Consider the following 20,792-nt stretch of genomic DNA (forward strand, 5'->3'; position numbering starts at 1 on the left):
AATGCAGATGCGAACGGTGTAGTGCCCACGAGGGAAGTAGTAATGCTTTGTCCCTGGACAAGAGCAGAACTAAATTCTATCATAAATGATTTCCCCGATCCAAAAAAGGAACTAGCTAAATGTCAAAGCTTTTTGAGAAATTTGGGTAGATCAATGAGCCAACTAATAAAGATTGGCGAGTGGTGTTAAGGGCCTGTCTACCACGCAATACTGACGTGACAAAATGTATCACGGATTGAGTATTGGATGGTGACGTTCCCTTAACAGACCAAGTAAACCAAGGTAACATTTCCCGCGCTGTAACTCAATTGGGTATATATTTTCCAGTAGTAGTTAACTGGAACAAAAGTTTCACAATTAAGCAAAAGGAGAGTGAATCTGCAGAGGATTATTGCGATCGGGCTCTGCAGGCTATCACCCAGTACACTGGGATAGAAGATATTAAAGATAGCACTCACCACAGGGGAATGATAGTCACGGTTCTCATGGATGGTCTGAAAGACGACTTAAAGACTCGGGCTCAGACCTCACAGCCTGGCTGGAGGGGACTTACAATAGATAACCTCATAGAGTCTGCCATAGAACATGATAAAAATATCACAAAGAAGAGAGAGACCCAGAGCAAAAAACTAATGGCTGTCAGTATCCAAGCTCAGGAAGGAATGACAATAACATCACAGACAACCGACACACCTGCACGCACACACACACCTGCACCTGAAGAATTACACGTCCTCACCAATCCCACACCACAGCAAACACATCCTTACCCCACATATCATACACAACCACAGGTCCCATACTCATATCCCCCACAATATCCTTACCCTCCCTATCCTTACCCATACCCACCATCTTTCTCTCTTGCTCAAATCCCACAACAATCTTTTCATCCACCCGTTCAAAATGATGTTTTAACTGTCACCAAGTGGGACACATAAGTAAGTACTGCAAAGTGAAGAACACCACACAGGAACACGAGTTTCCCATGGGTTCATAGGTAACCCCAGCATCTTCTCCCAGGCCTTATATGACTGTTTACAATCTTTTCAACCTATCAATGGATCTGTTCTAATGTAAAATGCGGACGATTTATTGTTGTATTTTAGGTCATGTTTAAATGATATTAAACTGTTGTGCTTTATCTCCCACTCATAGGATACAAGGTTGCTAAGGATAAACGGCAGCCATGCCAGGTCAACTACTCGGAATACTATCCAACCCAGTGGCCCAGACATTATTTAGAGCAGTAGCTATTAATAACAAGATTTAATTGCAGGAACCTGTATGTAGATACTATATCCCTAGAATTATTAAAAATGATAGGAGGACTTATTTTACAGGTGACGTTTCCAAGAACATGTGTAAGGTGATGGGTAACAACACTAAGATTATCCCAGACTGTCTTTTTCTGTATTTGCCCTCCCTTTGAGATATTGTTCAAACAGGTAGCCTCATGTGAAAATATGACAATGAGGTCACTGTGCAGGGTCTCACGAAGATGAATGAGAATAACCGAAATTGAAAGTGTTATTAACTAACATGTCTAATGCAACCTGTCATGATGTCAAATCAGGAAGAATTTGTTATGATCCAAATTTTTTTTTTAGCTCAGGTTGTTTGACTGATCGGTGGAAAGGTCCATATCTAACGATACAACATCCTCAAAGGGTGGCCGAGGAAGATACGTGGGTCCATTCCACTCACTATAGGGAGGTTAACCAACCAGTGGAGATACAAGGCGGAGACAAGGCCAATAACGTGGACCTGTCGATTGCGAGCTTGTGCCGGAAGGATTAAAGAGGTGATGGTGAGATATCTGAGCTAAAGAAATGTGTAGATCAGTGCTTCCAGCAATGGAGTGGTCTGCTGTGGTCATCCTAGTTCTTTCTTCCAGAAGTTTATGTCGTGATGATCTGTTTGGGGATACCCAGTTTCTGTGATGGGGGACCGATAAAGGAAATGTGAGCTGATGGCAGAGCTGATGGAGTGGAGTCAGGAGGAGGAGTGCTATACCAATCAGGGGAGTGTCTGACCAATTTTAGTATTGTAATTGTTATGTTATTTGGGAAGAATACTTCCAGAAGTTATGACCCTCACACATGTTGAAATGCTTGGTATACATTAAAACACACCATCACCATATCTTCACACGCAATATGAACACAGAGGAAAAAGAAACATGATGCGTCTGGTGTGTTCCTATTGTGTTGAAGCGTGGAAAATGTAAAAATAGAGTAAAACGAAAGAATGAAATTATGATAGTGGCCAGTATGAATACCGAGGTAAATACAGAACTGCATTACAACCCTGAGCTAGGAAATACCATAATTTAATGTATTATATTTAGACATGCATAGAATGTATTATTGAAATGTTATTTTTAAAACACCTCAGATAATGTAAAGTCTAAATTCCCCTTCAAGACTGCTTTTATAAGACTGGTGCATCCCCACACCTTTCACATGATCTTCCAAGATCCGCGGTGTGCGTATGATAGTAGTTTAATGTCCCCAACCAGAGACACATTATTGATGGACTAAGAACCACCTTGTGCCATCCCATAATAACACTAAATAATATGTAACTGTAAGCCTACATTAAATTCTTTTAGCAGATTGTGATAGCATGTTGTTCGCTATCAAAGGGTGGACTGTCGAAACTGGATTATTAGCTGAGACTAGATCAGTTTAAAATTGAATAGCAGCTACGCCATTTTGCGAAATGGCCACCTAAGCGCCATTTTAGATAAACTCACACTTTAGTACATGTGGCGATAATACTATTAGCACCATGCGAATGCATCTGTGACCATCGCCATAAATTATGGCGATTCACCAAAAGCCTATTTCATGACTTTGCATATTATAAAGGATATATTTCAGAAATGGCTTTACAATATGTAAAAATTTGATTGCATTAGATGAATAGAGCAAATAGCCACGTAACAACTAGCTTGTGTAGATAAGCTTCCTGGATAGTGTTTGCCCTCACTACAGGTGGTCTGGCTCGAATACACCCCTTACATTAGCAAACTTCCTACAATGAAATGACTTCAAAGACTAGAGTGTTATCTTAGGTCCGTCTCTTGTAGTTGGGGTGTTTGCATTTACACAAGAGTCTGGGAGAACAAAAGAGCTTTTCCTTTGAACATGGGAAAGGTGGGGGCCTGCTGACTAAGATGTTCACTTAGTGAGATTTGGGTGCATCATGTCTCGTGCACACATTGATACGCACAATTGCGCTGTTAACTAGTCGCATATCAGCGAATGCATAGGACTTTGTATGAAACCGCTGTTTTATTAGCTTTATGTGCACGCATCTGCCCAAGTTAACTAGCGTCCTTATATCAAACCCCGCACACTCACACATTACATATTCACACATAAGGTTTAATAAGCTTTAAGGTATAAGACTTAAGTTGGTCCAGATAGTATAAATGCTGTGAAATAAAGATATTTGATAACTAAGGTTTTACATATGCTAAGACAGTCGTGTTTGGTTTCGTACTGATGCGTACTCTTTCAACAGAGTTCCGGTACTATCAGTGTGGAGATCGCATCATGCATTCCCAACTTATGGACCGCAGAAACTACAAGCAACAAATGTATATTTTAGGAACAACTGTTAGGATGTAGTATGTGGGGGGGGGTTGGAGACCCTCAGCTGTTAGAGGCTGGGCGAGTCTATTTGAACCAGCCTGTTAAATGCACTGTAACAGATCCTTCTCCCCTGGGAACCAATGATATCAGCAACAAACTTCTCTATTGTCCTGTCTATTCTGGGGGGGTATAAATATGTGTGCTCAAACACTGGGTCTGGGTTCTTCTTGCTGAATGCTGACGGGCGAGGGGTCTCTTGCTGATACCTAACATCTGGACCAGAGGCGTTGCGTATGTATACTGTACTTGGGTCTGTATAATTCCTTTGCACTAAATTGTACACAGATCATAGCGTGTAACTGACTGTACTTTTACTTGAATAATACTTTGTGCTTCGGAACCACATGTTCTGAGTCTGGAGTCTATATTTATTGTATGACTGCGTACGCAAATTAGCGTCATCCTTAGAGGTTTATAGGAAGGATTTTAGAAGGTACAGGCAGGGGTATGTAGAGGTTCATTTTAATATTGTCAGAATAGATAGGGGAGGTGATTTTTTTTTTTAAATTATCACTTAGGGAGACGTATTGGATATATATGTTAAACACCCTTGCCCCAATGGGCTTAAATGAAAATTATGATATTGTTTCCTATTTATGAACTGGTTGTGTCTGTATGAGTACTGGAGATTAAGACGAAATGAGGTCAGTATTGTTGTTGAGAATTTCTCCTTTGCTTACAGATCTAATTGATCTCCTTTGTACTCTTGTTTTGTATGTCCTGACCTTGGGTACTTTTTTGGGGCATGTGATAGATATATTCTATCCCCAAGTGTCAATTATCTTAAAATATAAGGGTGTAAAGTAGTTATTTAAATTAGGGGTGAGCGGGTTCGGATTTCTGAAATCCGAACCCCCCCGAGCCCCCCCGATCCGAGGCAGATCCGAGTCAGGCTCGACTTTTCCCGCCTGACTCGGATTCTGAAATCGAGGCAAAACGTCATCATCCCGCCATCCCTCGCGGGTTTTGGATCCTATATACGGTACCCGCGTCGGCGCCATTTTCTCACTCGGCTGTGGACAGTGAAGAGGGAGGGTGGGAGTTAGGCTGGCTGGGTTGTGTAGTGTAGTGTAGTGTAGTGCAGAGTAGTGTTGTGCTGTGCTGTGCTGCGCTGTGCTGCTGTTGTCCATAGGGGCTGTGTCCACTACTTCAAAGTCCATAGGGGCTGGCTGTGTTGTGCTGTGCTGCTGTTGTTAATAGGGGCTGTGTCCACTACTTCAAAGTCCATAGGGGCTGGCTGGACTGTGTTGTGCAGTCAGTTGTCCATAGGGGCTGTGTCCACTCCAAAGTCCTGTGCAGTGTCCCAGTCCTAAAGGGGTGCTGTAGTGTTGTCCAGGGGGTGCTCTGTCCATCAGGGGTGCTCCCCCCAAGTGCTAAAAAAATAATATTTTTTCTATGTTTGTGAATTGTGTGCGCAGTAGCCGCACGTGCATCAACAAAGTAGTGCCAAGCGTGCGCCTGTGTCATAAGTAAAGGGCCGGCTGGCTTGACCGTTAAAGGGTGCTGTAACCCCCAAAGTACACTCCAAACCAAATAAAAAAATATTTTCTGTGTTTGTGCATTGTGTGCGCAGTAGCCGCACGTGCATCAACAAAGGAGCAGCGCCAAGCGTGCGCCTGTGTCCCATAAGTAAAGGGCCGGCTGGCTCATTTCTTAAAGGGTGGTGTAACCCACAAAGTGCACTACTCTCCAGCAAAAATAAAAAAATATTTTCTGTGTTTGTGTGCGCCTTAGCCGCACGTATATATCAAATCGATATAACATAAATGGAGGACCAAACTTTCTCCGATAAAAATAAAATAGAGAAAGATCAAGAACCACTTCCTCCTAGTGCTGAAGCTGCTCCCACTAGTCATGACATAGACGATAACATGCCATCAACGTCGTCTGCCAAGGCCGATGCCCAATGTCATAGTAGAAGCCACATACAATCCCAAATGACAAAGTTCAGGAAAATGACCTTAAAAAAAACATTTAAATCATCTGAAGAGAAACGTAAACTTGCCAATATGCCATTTATGACACGGAGTGGCAAGGAACGGCTAAGGTCTTTCCCTATGGCAAGTGTGTGTCATACTAGTATGACTAGTATGTTCATGACTAGTGATTCAGCTTCACATGACGATGGAAGCCCTCCTCCCGCTAAAAAAATCAAACGAGTTAAGCTGGCAAAAGCACAGCAAAGAACTGTGCGCTCTAAGAAGATATCACAAATCCCCAAGGAGAGCCCAAGTGTGGTGGTGGTTGCGATGCCTGACCTTCCCAGCACTGGACGGGAAGAGGTGGCTCTTTCCACCATTTGCACGCCCCTTGCAAGTGCTGAAAGGAGCACCCACAGTCCACTTGCTGATATGCAAATTGAAGATGTCACTGTTGAAGTACAACAGGATGAGGATACTGGTGTAGCTGGCACTGAGGAGGAAGTTGGCGAGGAGGATTCTGATGGTGATGTGGTTTGTTTAAATCAGGTTCCGGGGGAGACAGTTGTTGTCCGTGGGATGAAAAAGCCCATCACGGTCATGCCTGGGCAGAAGACCAAACATTCCACCTCTTTGGTCTGGCAATATTTCTATCCAAATCCGGACAACAACTGTCTTGCCATATGTAACATATGTAAACGTGGAATAAGTAGGGGTAGGGACGTTAACCACCTAGGAACATCCTCCCTTATACGGCACCTACAGCGCGTTCATAATAAGTTACTGTCAAGTTCAGAAACTTTGGCTAAGACCGTAAGCAGTCCAGGGACACCTAAATCCCGTTGTCCTGATGTATCCAAGCGCCTGCAAACCACACCGTCAACTCCCTCCTCGTCAATTTCCTCCTTAGTCAGGATCGGAAGTAGTCCTGCAGGCAATGTCACTGGCATGACTGACTCTCCTATCCGGGATTCCTGCATTGCTACGCCTCCTGCTGCCGCTGCTGCTGTTGCTGCTGCTGGGAGTCGTTCATCATCCCAGAGAGGAAGTAGGAACACCACTACTTTTACTAAACAATTGACCCTCCAACAGTCCTTTAAGTACGACAGCAGTCATCCTGAAGCAAAACGTATAACTGAGGCCTTGACTGCTATGTTGGTGTTAGATGTGCATCCGGTATCAGCCATTAGTGCAGTGGGATTTAGACAATTGATGGAGGTAGTGTGTCCCCGGTTCCAAATCCCGTCTAGATTCCACTTCGCTAGGCAGGCGATACCGAAACTGTACAGAAACGTCAACAAAAGTGTCCTCAGTGTCCTGAAAAATGCCGTTGTACCCAATGTCCACTTAACCACGGACATGTGGACAAGTGGAACAGGGCAGACTAAGGACTATATGACTGTGACAGCCCACTGGGTAGATGTATCACCTTACGCAGCAACAGCAGCAGCGTCACCAGTAGCAGCATCTCAGAAACGCCAGCTCGTTCCAAGGAAGGCTACGCTGTGTATCACCGGTTTCAGTAAGAGGCACACCGCCAACAACCTCTTAGAGAAACTGAGGGAAATCATCACCCAGTGGCTTACCCCACTTAGACTCTCCTGGGGATTTGTGATATCTGACAACGCCACCAATATTGTGCGGGCATTACATCTGGGCAAATTCCAGCACGTCCCATGTTTTGCTCACACAATAAACTTGGTGGTGCAGAATTTTCTGAAAAGCGACAGGTACGTGCAGGAGACGCTTTGGGTGGCCCGAAAAATTTCTGCCCACTTTCGCCATTCAGCGACTGCGTGCCGAAGACTGGAGCGCCAGCAAACACTCGTGAACCTGCCCCGCCATCATCTGAAGCAAGAGGTTGTGACGCGGTGGAACTCAACCCTCTATATGCTTCAGAGGATGGAGGAGCAGCAAAAGGCCATTCAAGCCTATACATCCACCTATGACATATGCAAAGGAGGGGGTATGCACCTGACTCAAGCACAGCGGAGAATGATTTCCGTATTGTGCAAGGTTCTCCAGCCCTTCGAACTTGCCACACTTGAAGCCAGTTTAGACACTGCCAGCTTGAGTCAGGTCATTCCCCTCATCAGGCTTTTGCAGAAGCAGCTGGAGAAAGTGAAGGAGGAGCTAAGACAGAGCGATTCCGCTCAGCATGTTGCCCTTCTTTCGCTTTGCCAGGATTCCAGGGTGGTCAATCTGTTGAAATCAGACCACTACATTTTGGCCACCGTGCTCGATACTAGGTTTAAAGCCTATGTGGTGTCTCTCTTTCTGGCTGACACAAGCCTGCAGAGGTGCAAAGACCTGCTGGTGAAAACACTGTCAGCTGAAGCAGAACGTGACACGTCCACAGCTCCTTCTTCATTTTCTCCCGCAACTGGGGCTGCCAGGAAAAAACTTAGGTATCCTAAGCAACCCGCTGGCGGTGATGCAGGGCAGGCAGGACCAAGTTTGGACATCTGGTCCGGACTGAAGGACCTGGCAACAATTTCTGACATGTCTACTGTCACTGCATATGATACTGTCACCATTGACAAAATGGTGGAGGAGTACATCGGTGACAGCATCCAAGTAGGCATGTCAGACACTCCGTACCTGTACTGGCAAGAAAAAGAGGCAATTTGGAGGCCCCTGTACAAACTGCCTCTATTTTACCTGAGTTGCCCCCCCTCCAGTGTGTACTCCGAAAGAGTGTTTAGTGCAGCCGGGAACCTTGTCAGCGAAAGGCGTAGGAGGTTGGTTCCACAAAATGTGGAGAAGATGATGTTCATAAAAATGTATTATCAACTCTTCCAGGGAGACCAGCCTCCAGAACGTACAGAGGGACCTGTGGTGGTGGATTCCAGCGGGGACGAGTTAATACTCTGTGAGGATGAGGATGTACACAACACTGAAGAGGGTGAGGAATCGGTGGACGAGGATGAGGACGACATCTTGCCTCCGTAGAGCCAGTTTGTGCAGGGACAGATTAATTGCCAGCTTGTTTTGTGGGGGCCCAAACGAACCAATCATTTCAGCCACAATCGTGTGGCAGACCCTGGCGCTGAAATGATTGGTTTGTTAAAGTGTGCATGTACTGTTTATACAACATAAGGGTGGGTGGGAGGGGCCCAAGGACAATTCCATCTTGCACCTCTTTTTTTTCTCTTGAATTATGTACTGTTTGGGGCCTAGTTTTTCAAACTGCCATCCTGTCTGCCACTGCAGTGTCACTCCTAGATGGGCCACGTGTTTGTGCCGCCCACTCGTGTCGCTTAGCACAGTCATCCATCTACCTCGGTGCAACCTTTTGGACATAAAAACACTATTGTGAGGTGTGAGGTTTTCAGAATAGACTGGAAATGAGTGGAAATTAAGGTTTTTGAGGTTAATAATAGCATAGGAGCAGAAAAATCAACACATTCTGTGATTTTAGCTGTTTTTATGCTTTTTTTAAAAAAATACAGATTCAAAACACAAAACCCAGAACCCAAAACACCGAAGGGTGGTTTTGGCAAAACCAATCCAGATCCAAAACACGAAGAAAGATCCAGATCCAAAACCAAAACACGAAAAGTGGTCGGTGCACACCCCTAATTTAAATTAATATATATACAATGGTAATTATTTTTATTAGACAAAACTATGTATGTAGTTAGTTATTTTGATATACAGTTATTTGTGATATAATCGTATTAATTCTCCTATATATTGTTTGAAGAAGCACATATATATTGAAACAGTCACCTTTTCTGACATTCATGCAGTTTTTAAAAAGAAAAGTATGATGATAATGATGTGTGTAATGAGTTTGCAATATTGTTGTATTTGTTTTAAAAAAAATTGTCGTGTGACATTGCTGCTAATTAGTTTCTAACATTATTATATTTGTTTTAAAATGTTGTGTAACATTACTGTTATATGAGATTATTGTAGCAATTGTTTGTAATTAAGGTGCACATTTGTCGCACATGTGTATAACTAATTTGAATTAGTGCTGCTATATAAGGTTAGATCACAAGAGTTAGAATACACCCACTGACGAAGTCCTGAGTGACAAAACTTGTTTGGGGCGGCACCAGTTGGACACTTGCTGTATTCATCACTATCACCAAGGCAGGAGCTTTGGTTTATGGTGTGTCTGGATGTCCATGAGAGAGTCAGCTATAAGCAGATGATTCTCCGTTTAAGGACTCGGTATTGACACATAATAGTTCCAGCAGTGACGAGATTCGGTGGTTATCCGGTGATGTTACAAGCTGTTGTTTTAACTGAGATGTACTTTGTTTTATGCATTTATTTATATAAAGATTGATTTGACTCTACAATGTGCGCTCCTTTCATCTTCTTCCTAGAATAATTGGTTCCGGTTTTGGTGAAGCCGCGATTCGAAGTAGCAGCGCTTGTTTGGATCCATTCATATTGGACTTTAATAAAACACACGTGGACTTAGGCCCTCATTCAGACCCGGACGCAAGTGGGCGTTCGTACGTTCGGCGTACGTACACACATATGTAAATTCAAGCGCTCGCTCGTTTTTTCGAACGCATCTAAACATCCTCCCCAAACTCTACCGACCCCTCCTCTAACTAACGAACGTGCCAAATAGCGAGCATACATCCCCAATGTGGCTTGAAGGGAACGCACGCACAAGTACAAACCGGAAGTGGGTCTGTCAGATTCCGATTACCTGCTCCTTTATTCTGCCTACCTCCCTCAATCGTATCATGCCAATCAATATATCAATTATCTTAGTTGGTTTTTTGTTTTTTTTTGGACAATGCAATAAACTTTACTCTTGTCCGTGTTTGTGTTTACCCGCAGAATACGTACGGCTTAAACATTCGCTTTTCTTTGTCAAAATACATGTTTGAGCCAATTAAACATTTGTTTTATTTGTTTTTAAACACGCATATTTTCCTGGGTTCATTTCTTTATTTAAATTTGCTTACGCATGTCACTGCATCAAGCCTATCATAACTCTCAAGAGATTTGTGGCCCTGTCGAACACATGACTCATACACTAACCAATAGAATTGGTCCTGTTAATTACCCAAATACATTAGCCAATCAAATTTATTTTCGTTCTCTTTATTAAAAATGATTTTTAGAAAATACACCATTGCCATCATGAGAGCCTCGGCATTGACCAGGCGCGAGCTGCTGGTGTTAACCGAGGTCATGGACAGGCGGATCACCAGCCAGCCTCCCCCCATCACCAATAGAGAAAAGCGTTCCGCATATGCGGAGGTACGTGGCCGCCTGCATTCCTTCGGCTCACGCCGCCAGATCGGCCAGCTGGAGCGCAGGTGGTCCGACCTGCAACGGCGGACGCCCCGCTTGCTGGCATGCTTTCGCATGCAGATCGCGGAAAGTAGGTTTTTGTGACCGTGGTTTTCATGTTTATCTTTGTATTCATATGTGCATGGCCATGTTTTCATGTATGTCCTATTTATTCTTTGTATTCATATCTGCATGGCCATGTTTTCAAGTATGTCCTATTTATTCATTGTACTCATATGTGCATGGCCATGTTTTCATGTATGTCCTATTTATTCATTGTACTCATATGTGCATGGCCATGTTTTCATGTATGTCCTATTTATTCATTGTACTCATATGTGCATGGCCATGTTTTCATGTATGTCCTATTTATTCATTGTACTCATATGTGCATGGCCATGTTTACATATTTGTGTTGTCAAAAATTAGTGTTTAACTAGGTCTGGGTTGAAAATAACCACAATTTGTTTCCCATCTTTTAGGGGCAGAGCGAAGACTACGGCGTCATCGGCGTCAAAGACGGCGCTCTCGGCCCCTCTCCCCAACCCCAAGCCAAACATCAACACCCCAAAATTCCCGTATTTCCCCCTCCTCCCCAGCCTGCACAGACCCTGTTGAGGATGGTTCGGGGCTCCTTCCCCTCCATCCCAATTCCCCCTCTCCTCCAACCACCCCTCTCGTAACTACCCCCTCCCCTGAATCCCAAATCACCCCGCCAACCTCGTTGGGGAATGTAGGCACCTCCGAGGAGGACGAGGGAGTGGCTTCTGTAGCGGGCGTTATTTTCAATGGTATGTTTTTTTTATTTTTTATTTTTTAGAAAAAACTGTTTGTATGTAATCCTGTGTCTGTGCCTTTTTTTGTGTGATTTGTGAGAATTTGGTGTAGATTTCTGTTTGTCTTTACCTTTTACTGCTGATTTCCCCATACACATATCACACCTGTCAGAATCTGTTTTTTTTTCTTGTAATTTTTTGGGGGTCCATTTTTGGGGCCTTGGTATTTTTGGGGTAATTCTGCTTTTGGTCTCAATATTGTAATTTTTGGTTAGCTTTGTTTGGCTTGTTTTTTAATGTAGTTTCATTATTTATGTATTAAGCCCCACACTTTTCTAACCCACAGAGGAACAGAGGCGTATGGCGGACTTAGCCGGATGTGTCGAACGGATGCGTGCCTACGTCATCGGGCTGCTGCTGGTCCTTGACCATATGTCGGTCATCCTGCGTCCATAATTTTTTGTTTTACTTTAAATTTATTTTTCTACAATAAATAATTAATCTTAACGTTCTGTCTCATTCCTTGTCTCCAAATCAGAGATTGTTTACACTGACATAAGTAGACTCTTCCAGCAAGTATTTGCAATTATTGTCACTAAGATTGTGTGTTGTATTTTGTAGGAAAACAGGCACAAGAAACACCTAACAGTAACAATCTGATTGGCCTTTTTTTGTGTTTGACAATTTATATATTACTACATTTTACAGGTTCCAATTTGGGGGGCAACCTGCTTAGGCCGAGATTACAAAGCCAACTGATTGAACAGGATTCCTTTTGGTTTTGGTTTTGACCCAGAAAACATCTTTAAATTTAGCTCAACTTGCGTCATTACAGGATTACCCCTTATTAAATTTTAACGTGGGTGAACCTGGTTACACTTGCTTGTAATGGGCAATAAAATGACCAAAATTACACTCTCAAAACTTTTATTTACAACATAACTAAAATAACAAAGTGTTCACTCACAAACAATACACAAAGTGATAAACAAAAATACAACCCATAAAACAACATTTGTTAAAAAAAATGAAAAATCAAGAACTGGTTGACGAAGGACCATGCCAACATGATTCCACAAATGTTGCGTTGCAATATGGGTTCCAGAATATATTTCCAATGTGTCCCCATGAAGGATTTTTTAGGGTAGCAGGAAGTAGTCATCGTTGGAGTCCCAAAGATTATGAAATCAAACAGAAGATGTGGAAAAAAACAGAAAATAATAAGATGTTCTCCTAAAATCCTTACCACATTGTGTCTAAACACTGTTGTGTTGCCAATAATTACCTAAAATATCTGGCCACCACATCATCGCGTAAGGCCCCCCCACATACTGACCTCCGACCAACCTCGGGGGGGCCATCCTCAGGTAAGGCATCCTCTGGCTGCATTGGGACACCACTCCTTATGGCGATGTTGTGAAATATCCCACACAGGACCACAATTTTCGAAACCATATCCGGCAAATACATGAGCTCGCCACCAGAGCGGTGGAGGCATCTGAATCGGCCTTTTAAAAGGCCGATACAGCGCTCCACCACTTGCCTTGTGGCTGTAAGTGCGGCATTAAAATTACTTTGTGGCCCTGGTGTGGGAGCCAAATAAGGAGTGAGCAGCCAGGGCGTGCAAGGGTAGCCACTGTCTCCTGTGAAAAAGAAGTGACAACATCAGGATCACTGTGTATCAAGCTTAAGTTATGTACTAAAGGTCTCCACTTACCCAGAAGCCACGCATCACCAGCTTGTAGGTTGTTTATTTTGTGCCATATCCCTGATTGCCGGATGACGAATGAGTCATGTGCACTTCCGGGTAATTTTGCATTCAGGGACAGGATCTGGAGGGAGGCATCACATACCACCATTACATTCAGGGAGTGATAGTGTTTACGGTTGCGAAATATGGCCTCCAGCCATGCTGGAGGCTGAAGTGGTATGTGAGTACCATCCACAACCCCTATGATGTGTGGGAAGCCAGCTATTTGGTAAAAATTGGCCTTGGCCACACTAAGGGCACCCATATCCAAAGGCATTTGAATAAAATGATGGAGGTGCTTGAAAAGTGCCTCCATCACTGCCCTCAGGATCCGGGAAAAGGAGGATTGTGAGATTCCCGCCACTATTCCCACCGTTGTTTGAAACGATCCTGAGGCACAGAAATGTAACACCGCCATAAATTGCGTAAGTGGTGGTATTGCTGTAGGACTGTCAATTTGCTGCTCAAGATCACTCTCTATTAATGAGAGAGTGTCTATGATGATTTTGGGCGGAAGACGGTAGCGTCTTAACACCTCATCTTCGGGCATTCCAAAAAGGGTGACACGTGTTCGATATATCTAGGGCCTTGCACTCCTACGATGCCTACGCCTGGGACGAGATTGAGGTTGGTCGGCTTCCGGGAGCATGGCCAGAACAATCCGACCAAGATCAACCTGAAATGGCAAGATTTGAATGTAAGGCTTTTTTCCCCCAAAAAAATTTAAATTTTACTTAGCTTGATGATACAATCCAATGATGCTTACATGCCGGGGTATTGTCATGATTGGCCAAACCTATAAATAATCACAATTTAAAAATGCAACAATTTAGGGTGGGCATTTAGGAATCTAAATTGGGTGCAAGACAAAACATAAAAGGGGAGAAACACACATTTGGGCAAAGAGCAAAACGACAGTGCGCAGACTACCTCAATTTGGGTGCAAATGTATTAAACAAATGCTAAAGGGAAAACACAACCAATTTAACGGGTCTAAATAAGCATTTAAAATTGCGCTAATTAGTTCGCAAATACAAGTCACAATAGAAACAGATAAAAATGCGCTAATTAGTTTGCAAATACAAGTCCAAAAATACGCAGATATAAAAACACGAATTTTTTTAGACATTTCTGACTAACAAAACCAAAGGTTAAAAGTGTAAGGTCCAACAAAGTTGAGTAAATACAAACATGAACATTTAATAAACAAGTGAAAAAATAAACTTACCAATAGAGAATATATAAGTCTCCGGATCAAAAGGTCGTTGGGGCAGAGCCAAAAGAAACCTAACAAAGGCGAAAATTGGAAACATTAACGAGCCAAAATTCACTAAAAGAAGGAGACACAAATTGAACAAAAGTTACACGGCCAAAAACTTACCAAATAAATACACGCCAACAAAAAAAAATCACCAGGAAAAAAGCGAACGGAAAAAAATTAAAGAAAAAGACAAACCAAAAACAACTCCCAACAACGCCAAAACCAAAAACCGCCAACAATCCACTCCGACCAACGTAACCTCCAACAACCAACAACCGCCACCTCGACTCGAGACGCCCCAAGCCATAAATAGTGTTTAGTTTCCCGCACAAATTAAGGAGGGATCATAGGAACGCACAATCAATGATGCGGCCGAAAAATAAGGACGCATGTATAAATACGTCACGAGCCAAAAAAAACGGTCTGGTGTATTTCTTGTTTGGAGATAAGACATGGCTACAGACCAGGGAAACAATGGCCAACAGTCTGCCGGTAAGTATTTCAGGCATTTCAAAACAATGCTTAATTTGAAACATAATATAGTGCAAGTTGTGAAGCTTAAAATTCTCAACATTTAAACAAATAGGTGAGGAGGATGACATGGAAGAGGCTCCAAGTGGCGTTATTATCACAGGGCTTTCCCCGATAACGTTTTACAATTTATTTTTAGTAACTTTGGGCGGATCACATTTCCCATTACAATTATGGGAAATGCGATCTGCTTTACTAAAAATAAGTGATACTTAGGGGTTAGAGTAGAATTTTACGAATTCTACTCCAATTGCCCTGTAATAACTATAGGTGATACTAAAATAATGTGAAAAGGGTTTGAAAACACCCTTTTTCACTTTATTTTAGTCAAAATAATGTTAATAAATAGAGCCCTATATAACTTGCAAATCAATAATTCCAACACAGACAACACACTAAAAGGTAAAAGTCTTGTTCCTCTCATGTAATGTTTGCAAGATCTCTCAAAAGATGAAGCCACTAAAGAAGCCACGGCTCTCTGTCCATACATATTCACAGCCACCTGCTATAACATGTTTGCAGTAGTTTTAACTCCTCTGCTCCTGGATCTCTTTAATTCAGTTCTCAAAGATAAAAGATGTCAGAGGCACACACCATTGTTATCCCAAGCCCATATCTCTCTTCAGTGTTGATCTAAAGAATATTGGCGAAGGGCCTGATACAGAGCTGTACACTAATGCTCCCGCAGCTGCGATTTCCATAGCTGTAGATGTGCTAATACAGCAGGGTCTGGGACTCGCACTGAGATGCCCACCTGAGCAATCGCAGCTATCCGCAACTGCCAACACATATGCAGCATCGGACACAGATTAGGCAAACATCGGCTTCTTCAGTGAGTTTTTGGTTGCCTGCATTGTAGCTGACGCTCCCAGATGCCACCCCCCATCGCTCTCTGCCTGTCATTTACTCTGCAACAACAGTAATACACCTTGATGCATGCGCAGTGTGACTCAGACACATGCGCTGTGGCAGAAAATCTCTCCATCGGCATAGCGTACAACTCTGACTCAGGCCCAACATTCTTTTAATGCTGCCTGGTTCCATCCCTTCCAAGTTGATTGGAAGGGCACGCCAACCACCCCACCATCATCTCCCACAAACGGTTCTTTCTGTCAATCACTCTGCGATGGGTCTGCGTAGTTGCAGTGGCTGGTTTGGCCACGCACACTGCGGTGCATATGCATGGGCAGAAAGCAACAATTGGCCGATAGCGTGTGTAATCGCAGTTGCAATCCAACCTGAGTCAGGCCCGTAGTGCATACACACTGTGCAATTTTACCAACGACCAAACGATATACATTCATCATTAACGATTTCCAAATCATTAGATCATTAACGATATATATAATTTGCTTGCCAAAACACCTGAAGACCATCCTAAAGATTTCTACTATATTTATATAGATGGCTGTACTATGAGACACAGATGCATGCACAGATCAGTGAGATCCATGGATGCATCTGTGTAAAAGCTCGTAAAGTGTAAAATAATGAAAAATAACGTGGGATCCCCCCTTAAAAGCACAATCAACCCCAGACTTTTCACAGCCAGTTCTGGTTGTCTAAATACGGGGGGACAAAGACGTAGGATTCCCTTGTATTTAGCACAACCAGCACTGGGCACAGCGAGCCGGTCCTGGTTTTGGAAACACACAGGAACAAAACGAGTAGGGGTCCCCTGTATTTTCCATAACCAGCACCAGACTCTTTCTAATGGGGGTGTAATGCCACAGCCAGGGGAACCCTTTCAACGGGGATCCCCGGCCAAAGCACCACTAGTCAGCCCAGGCCAGGGATCCCTGGGGAGCTGGTATACTGTAAAGACATTGTAAAGAAGGCATTCTGTAAATGCCAGAAATACAAACATTCTGTTTAATACTTCACCCATTTACACTTAAGTCATGTACACAACACACACCAGGCTATTAAACCAAATCAATTGGGTATGTATGCACTCCCTATATACCTTATTGTGGAAGTCTCCCAAGGAGAGACCACCCTCCAATGTATTACCTCTACTAGTACACTGCTGGCTGACCATCTTAGACCATTGTACATTTGTATAAGAAGTGATCTACAACCCTATCAAACTGACAGCACTGTGATACAGACCAGCTGTACCATCTGGCCTAGAACATAAGGCTTAGAGCCATGGACTAGACAAAATGTTACATTGCTATCAGACATAGGGCCTGATTCAGAGATGGATTCGGTAGCACAACAGCTGCATCTCTCTGTGCATCCTGTGTGCGATAATATGCAAAAGCCGCAGGAGGCATCTTAAGTTAAAACTGCATGACCATCGGACATCTGAGTAACCATCAGGTTACTCAGGGTGTCTGGGAAAATCACGCTGCTGGGGCCAGTAAAGCCAGAAAACAGGACCGTCAAGTCTCCATTTTCTGGATGGCCCATTGTTGATGCCCCAAAATGTCAGCAGCATGTGGATCATTCTGCAGCAGTTGGGGCACTGCAAGAGACACCACAGCCCTAGATCTCCACATGCACAGTGTGGTCTCTGCACATGCACAGATGTAACATCGGAGATATGTGTAACCATCGGGTGTACGTACATCTCTGAATTACCCCCATAGCTAATCTATGTTTGTTCTCTTAGTGAAATGGAACTCACAAATGCTATCAACAGGACATTCTATTAGAAATGACAGATTAGACAATGTTACAATTAGTGATGAGCGGTTCGGATTCTGAGGAATCCGAACCTCTCCGAACAGGTGGAATCCGAGTCCACCCGAACGCAAGTTCGGGTGTTCCCGCCTGACTCGGATTCCACCTCGAGGCCGAACGTCACCCGTCCGGCGTCGGATTCTCGCGAGAGCCGAGTGACGTTCGGCCTCAATAAAAAGGCGCGGCGCCCGGCAGTCGGCGCCATTTCTCGCGTGACGCGTAGTTAGGTAGTTAGCTAGTGCGCTGTCTGTTCTAGTGTTAGATAGATTAGAGTAGGCAGTGCACTGTGACTTTACTGGGCATAAGCCCTTGTGTGTGCTCCGTGACTGGGCATAATAAGCCCACTGTGTGTATGTGTACTCTACTACTCACTGTATTATACAAGCTCCATGACAACTGACAGGGCATAGCCCACTGAGTGTATTATACAAGCTCCGTGACAGGGCATAGCCCACTGAGTATTATACAAGCTCCTTGACAGGGCATAGCCCACTGTGTCTATTATACAAGCTCTGTGACAGGGCATAGCCCACTGTGTCTATTATACAAGCTCCGTGACAGGGCATAAGCCCACTGAGTGTATTATACAAGCTCCGTGACAGGGCATAAGCCCACTGAGTATTATACAAGCTCCGTGACAGGGCATAGCCCACTCAGTGTATTATACAAGCTCCGTGACAGGGCATAGCCCACTGAGTATTATACAAGCTTCTTGACAGGGCATAGCCCACTGTGTCTATTATACAAGCTCTGTGACAGGGCATAGCCCACTGTGTCTATTATACAAGCTCCGTGACAGGGCATAGCCCACTGAGTGTATTATACAAGCTCCGTGACAGGGCATATGCCCACTGAGTATTATACAAGCTCCGTGACAGGGCATAGCCCACTGAGTGTATTATACAAGCTCCGTGACAGGGCATAGCCCACTGTGTCTATTATACAAGCTCCGTGACAGGGCATAGCCCACTGTGTCTATTATACAAGCTCCGTGACAGGGCATAGCCCACTGGGTCTATTATACAAGCTCCGTGACAGGGCATAGCCCACTGAGTGTATTATACAAGCTCCGTGACAGGGCATAGCCCACTGTGTCTATTATACAAGCTCCGTGACAGGGCATAGCCCACTGAGTGTATTATACAAGCTCCGTGACAGGGCATAGCCCACTGTGTCTATTATACAAGCTCCGTGACAGGGCATAAACCCACTGAGTATTATACAAGCTCCGTGACAGGGCATAGCCTACTGTGTCTATTATACAAGCTCCGTGACAGGGCATAGCCCACTGAGTGTATTATACAAGCTCCGTGACAGGGCATAGCCCACTGTGTCTATTATACAAGCTCCGTGACAGGGCATAAGCCCACTGAGTATTATACAAGCTCCGTGACAGGGCATAGCCCACTGTGTCTATTATACAAGCTCCGTGACAGGGCATAGCCCACTGGGTCTATTATACAAGCTCCGTGACAGGGCATAGCCCACTGAGTGTATTATACAAGCTCTGTGACAGGGCATAGCCCACTGGGTCTATTATACAAGCTCCGTGACAGGGCATAGCCCACTGTGTCTATTATACAAGCTCCGTGACAGGGCATAGCCCACTGAGTGTATTATACAAGCTCCGTGACAGGGCATAGCCCACTGTGTCTATTATACAAGCTCCGTGACAGGGCATAAACCCACTGAGTATTATACAAGCTCCGTGACAGGGCATAGCCTACTGTGTCTATTATACAAGCTCCGTGACAGGGCATAGCCCACTGAGTGTATTATACAAGCTCCGTGACAGGGCATAAGCCCACTGAGTATTATACAAGCTCCGTGACAGGGCATAAGCCCACTGAGTATTATACAAGCTCCGTGACAGGGCATAGCCCACTGTGTCTATTATACAAGCTCCGTGACAGGGCATAGCCCACTGAGTGTATTATACAAGCTCCGTGACAGGGCATAAGCCCACTGAGTATTATACAAGCTCCGTGACAGGGCATAAGCCCACTGTGTCTATTATACAAGCTCTGTGACAGGGCATAAGCCCACTGTGTCTATTATACAAGCTTCGTGACAGGGCATAGCCCACTGAGTCTATTATACAAGCTCCGTGACAGGGCATAAGCCCACTGAGTATTATACAAGCTTCGTGACAGGGCATAGCCCACTGAGTGTATTATACAAGCTCCGTGACAGGGCATAGCCCACTGTGTCTATTATACAAGCTCTGTGACAGGGCATAAGCCCACTGAGTATTATACAAGCTCCGTGACAGGGCATAAGCCCACTGTGTCTATTATACAAGCTCTGTGACAGGGCATAAGCCCACTGTGTCTATTATACAAGCTCCGTGACAGGGCATAGCCCACTGAGTCTATTATACAAGCTCCGTGACAGGGCATAAGCCCACTGAGTATTATACAAGCTTCGTGACAGGGCATAGCCCACTGAGTGTATTATACAAGCTCCGTGACAGGGCATAGCCCACTGTGTCTATTATACAAGCTCCGTGACAGGGCATAGCCCACTGTGTCTATTATACAAGCTCCGTGACAGGGCATAGCCCACTGAGTGTATTATACAAGCTCCGTGACAGGGCATAGCCCACTGTGTCTATTATACAAGCTCCGTGAAAGGGCATAGCCCACTGTGTGTATACAAGCTCTGTGACTCCAGTTCATAGTGATAAAGTAATATGGATCACGAGAATGAACTGAGAGGAGAGCAGAAACAACATGTAAATGCTAGCATTGCAGCGGCTGGAAGTCCATCACTTTTATCTAAAGCTGATGCTCAAGGGCGTAGAGGCTTTAAAACCGTAGGGAACCTGAAATCAAAAAATTTAGATTTTACAGGGGTAAAGACAAAAAAAAAACCTCTAAAGACTACTACTTTTGCAGAGAAACAGAAAATTGGCAACATACCATTCACCACACGTAG

The sequence above is a fragment of the Taudactylus pleione genome, unplaced genomic scaffold (assembly GCF_031769625.1).
Source record: "Taudactylus pleione unplaced genomic scaffold, aTauple2 ptg000436l, whole genome shotgun sequence".
Classification (NCBI taxonomy): Eukaryota; Metazoa; Chordata; class Amphibia; order Anura; family Myobatrachidae; genus Taudactylus; species Taudactylus pleione.